Below are 5,232 nucleotides of genomic sequence, written 5' to 3' on the forward strand. Positions count from 1 at the left end.
CCTTCCTTTTATGTGGTGCTTACACATGGTCATTGCTTATATGGATATCTTAGATGGGAAACATATTTCAGTCTAAATATTGTAAGAACTATCTAATGCTCTGCCATCCACATACTCATTTTTTGATTCATTGATCCTGCAACTTTTTCCTGCATTTGAGAAATGTTGTATTAATGTCCTGGATCATTAGCATTTGCTTGCATCAACCTCATTGAGGTTTAAGCTTTTGTTTCAAGATGTAGTTGGAAAAATCTTAGTTATCATTCTTTTGAAATTAGTATCCCTTTAGCGCTAAAATGGGTTCACCTTGGAATAGACGGAGAAAAGAAAGAAGATAAATGCATCTGTAGACTTCAATGATGTGCAACTTTTCCTTATCGTAATTCTTTTTCCAATTAAAATGTATGTTTTGGTGTTAATATTGTTCTCTCATTTGTCTACTGTGAGATGTTTGCTTTCTTGTATTGGACGTGACAGATCCAAGAAGGTAGATAAATTCGCAGTCCTGTAAGTTAATTCTTCTGCTTACTTTTATTTATATCACCTTTCCCTGAACTTATTATTCAATGGAGTCTATTTAGGTTTTAGAAGTCAGGAACTGAAACTTGAAAAGAGAAATTGAAGGAAAATTTTGGACTTTTTTGGCAACTTTTTAGTTTCCTGCTACTAAGAAGCAGGTAAATGGGCACCTTCTTTGTGCTTTACTCTGTTTTCTCAGTAATCCATGTGTTTGAATCCTGTTTTAGATTAATTTTTTGGATGTCTTATGTATAGTTTTTGGTTGGTTATCCAAGACGAATGTTGGTAATTTTTTCTCTTGCATATTTTTTTTCTCTTTCTCATAATTCTTTGTTGTACTAACAGCTGGGAATTAGCTTTTTGTAGATTATAGTGTGGATTTTTCTATGGTTGTATTTTATTTTTGACTTTTGTTAATCAAACTTATACAGGTCTATAGTTGAAATACCTACAATTTTCTTATGTGAGATATGTTAGGTGTTTGGATTAAGAACACTGTTTTGACTTTTCTATCTAACGTATGATGTTGCTTTTATTCCTTTCTAGGCAAATCAGTGTGATTGGATTCAACAAGTTAGATTTTGGTCGAGACTTTGAGGTAAAACCCTGAGTGTTATGGACGGGGGATTTTGTTGCCGGATGGGGAAGGTAGCTGCTCTACACTTCTTCTGGTACTGTTCATTGTCTCTGGTGACTGAGTCGTTACAAGATTTTTTTGCTTTACATTGATTTATTCTGTTCATTGAGTTCTCTAGAAGTAACATCAGATTGCTCCACATGGAGATTTTGCTTGGGAAAAGATCTAATTAAGAGTGTTACTACCGCTATGAGGCGTCTGCATTGTAATGATTTCAAAATACTTTTATAAGCTGATTCTTTTTACAGTTAATCTGTATGATAGTCCATAGTTTGTCCATGATTTTTTTAATTGTTAAAGGTAGTATATTGCATTTTCAGCAATTAGATAGTGTTGTGGGAGCATTTACAGGAGTAGGCTACATCACAAATTGTGTAACGAGCACAGATTCCAGTTTGCTCTCAATAATTCTTGCATTCCTTTCTTTCCAAATTATCCACCAAATCACTGAAAGGATTGTGTTTCGGGTTTCCTTTTTCCTTTTCTAAACCTCTCAGATACCAACTCTGTAATAAGTCCTTTGTCGTCATTGGCATTGTCCAGGTGATCCTTAGGTTTCCCTTCATGATTTGAAACATACTTTACTGCATCTTTAGCTGTAACTTCATCACAAAGTACGGATTATTTAGAGATTATGCTTGTTGGTGTATCTTGCACCTTTTACCTCCTTATTGTCTTTCTGCTTGGATTCTCCATCTTTATCGAAGCTATCTGGACTTGAATTATTGGTTTAACCCCTCCTTTGTGATTGTTGGTAGTTATGCATTTCTGAGATTCAATGTCTGTCTCAATACTGAAATGAAAACTTTGGTATACTACTTTTACCCCTCTTACCCCCCCCCCCCTTCTTCCTCCTTCTCCCATAAAAAAAGGGGGGGGGGGGGAGAAGAAAAGTACTATGCTTATAAAGTAGGAGGGAAAGAAAATGGAGGACATGTGTCCTAAAGCTGAGATAATTGACTGTAGTAAAATCTTATGAATAACTCTCTTCCTTGCAAGTTGCAAGTGATAGTTAATCGATCCAAGGGAAATCAATCTGATATACCGAAAGCTGAAGTGATCAATTGTCCTTTTATGTTCATCTATAAGATGCTTGAAATTTCTTTTAAGGAAATCTCATCGACATCTCTTGCTCTTGGACGATAGGTGATAACTGAAGAGCTTGGAATAAGCATTGGCAATTTGGATATATCAACCTTAAAAAAAAAAAAAAAAAAAAAAAAAAAAAAAAAAAGAAAAGAGAAATATTGACAATGTGGAGCTAGACATGTGGGAACATGTAAATAGGTATGCTGATAATGTAGCTATTTTATACTTTTATTTGGCGTGTCTGATCTCTTTCGTATTATTTAATGTTGTAAGTAGCCCCCCATTGAAATTAGCTCTTCAATTTTGTCATGTTGAATAGCATTTCTCTTTCTGTAGGTGACTATCTCCAAGGATGACATTGTCATTCTTGAATGCGCTGGTTGGAAGACGTAGATGAAAGGTGGGAATAGTTTGTTGAACTCTTTCATATAAACTAATACCAACCTAAGCGACAATATTACTATCTGAAATGCGTGGCTGAACATATGTTGGTCCTCTGCATATTGACATAAAATTAGTACTAGCTATGTCGAGAAATCTGATTATGTCAAAGAAAAGTGTTAGGAAGGATTAACTATGTTTTTAGCAACTTTGAGTATATGTAAACAGAATTTGCAACTTTTAGTTTGAGATATTTATTTAAGGAGCTTTTTTATCTTTACTCTTTAAGCTTCCTTTATAAGTGACTTTTTCTAATTTTTATTTATATGCTTTTTGCATTTCTATTGCATGCAACTTGCTTTTTCCAACAGAAATTTACATTTTTATCATTCAAGTGCTGATTGACATCTTGAATGGTCATAAGGTTCAGCTCATTGTTTCAAGTTTCAAATTCAACTTTCTCATCTTGTGTTTAGCATGTTATTTTTCACTTTCTTTTTTTACTTCTATCTTTGATCCAGATATATGTTGTGAAAGATGGAAAAGGCAGATGAAAGTTATTTTGTAAGGAGTTGTAATGCTATAAGCTCAAGTAATTATGCTTCACTATTCTGACTTGTCAAACTTACCAGAAGATATAGAGTTTCCTTTCTCGAAGAAGATGTACTCAACGAATCGTCGCTTTATGCGCGAGAAACATGGAGAGAGTACAAGACCAGAAAAAATTCTTGCAGATTGTGCTATTATGGCTGAAGAGCTATATATGGTTTGTAGTCTTGCCTTTTGAAAATTGAATCTTGATTTAATGTCTCATTTATAATTATTGAAGTGGTCATGTGATATATATAGGTTGAAGGTCTTGGATTTTGTAGCTTGTAGAAAGAGTTCTGTTTCATTCTTCAATATGGGGAAACCAGAAAGTGCTATCTCATGGTTGAATAGAGCGCACAAGGATCGCGATGGTTTGATGGAATTCTTAAAATCTTTTTTGTATTTGTTATTCTAAATTTTAGTAATACCTCTATAATTTTGATCTATTTGTATGTTGTTATGCAGTATGAGGATAATGTACAGCTTGATTACTTGCAAAATTGCGGAGGATTCATTTTAGGGGCTAGGACTGGCCCATGACAAAGGAAGCTCACCTGTTAACAAGGAGCCAATCCACGAGAAATTTTAGACAGCCAAACCTTACAGCTTTGGTAACTGATTTTTTATTTTTTTATTCCATCTTCTATGAGGGATCCAATGCTCACTCATCACATGCTTATCTTGCTAACTGAATTATTACCATTAGAAGTAGTATTGCTTATCTCTGCTCTGTTTGTATTGGCAGTTAAATAGAAATAGATGACGATCAATATTACTTGTGACAATGGAACTAGAATGATAAAGGTTAGTTCTTATTTGCTTACTTTTACATCTGTGAAAGACGGATCTATGTTAGTTGACCGCTATTATTAAGCTGTAATTTTTTTCCCCTGGTAAATAATTTGGCTTCCACAGTTGTGGGGACCAAATTCAATAATGACGCTTTCTTCATCTCTGTGGTCATTGACGAATTTGTTATCAATTTTTATGTCAATTGGTTTTAATTTTAAATGTTAGATTTTTTTTTTTTCAAGTGTTAGATTGACTATCATGTGTCGATAAGATTATAATTACTTTAGCCTTTAGTTCACTAGCATCTTGATCATCTCACTTGTCAAGCTGTTTTAGGCCATACCATTTGTTTAGAGTCAAACATGTGTGAATACCGAATGTTGTACTTTTCGTCCTGTTATATTATCTTGCTGTATTAAGAAGAATAAAATATATTTTTGGCACTCTTCTATCAGTCTATGCTTCAATTTCTTTTAATTGATTGGTGCTGAATTTCTTTCCAGTCTGCAACTACAGTGCTATGAAAAAACAATCAAAGCAGAAACGTGTATATATATATATACATATACATATATACATATATTTGTTGTCGGTGGTTGAAAGCTGTAGATGCCGTTGCCGGAGCTAAAGAGATGAGCAAACTAGCGCTTGAAGAAGATGATTTTTGTAAAGACTTTGAAAGGCACTCAGTTTGAGATCAAAGTGAAACCCGATGACAGTACTAGAATTTAAGCTCAGAAACTAATGGTCTTTGTAGAACATTGTTCCTAAATCCAAGAAAATACTATTAAGTGTTAATATGGTGTAAACATTAAATGAACTTGACAGTTTGATATTGAATTTCTTTTTGTCAATCTTGTGAAGTGCTAATAATACAAAAAATTGCGTCGGGCATAGAGAGAGTAATATTGTGATGTGAATGATAGAAGTGAATAGTGGGCGTCTGGACATAAAAACTGTGAAATTTGAAAAAGGAAGCATTTGAAAAAAAGTTGAAAAATAGTATTTGGAAATTGGAGTTGTGTTTGGACATGAATGCACCTTGGAAAAATGTGAATTTTTGTGAGTGATTTGAAGTGAAAAATGTAAAAACAAGTATTTGGAGTTTATTGTTGTTTTTGATCGTTTAATTTGCTATGAACCGGTGAGTTCATGTTCTTCTACGCCTTCCTTGTGACTTATGTAGCCGCATGCTGTGCAATTATGTTACTTTTGGAAATTCT

General features: G+C 33.8%; 1 long non-coding RNA gene across 1 annotated transcript; it reads left to right on the plus strand.

Moving 5' to 3' along the window:
* Nucleotides 1-462: 462 nt before the first annotated feature.
* LOC132054368 (uncharacterized) lies at nt 463-3,315 on the plus strand. The gene is made up of 4 exons (XR_009414267.1): nt 463-507; nt 1,066-1,190; nt 2,303-2,443; nt 2,582-3,315. It is a non-coding gene; the product is annotated as an uncharacterized LOC132054368 (long non-coding RNA).
* Nucleotides 3,316-5,232: the final 1,917 nt, after the last annotated feature.

This window comes from Lycium ferocissimum, chromosome 4 (genome assembly GCF_029784015.1).
Source record: "Lycium ferocissimum isolate CSIRO_LF1 chromosome 4, AGI_CSIRO_Lferr_CH_V1, whole genome shotgun sequence".
Taxonomy (NCBI): domain Eukaryota; kingdom Viridiplantae; phylum Streptophyta; class Magnoliopsida; order Solanales; family Solanaceae; genus Lycium; species Lycium ferocissimum.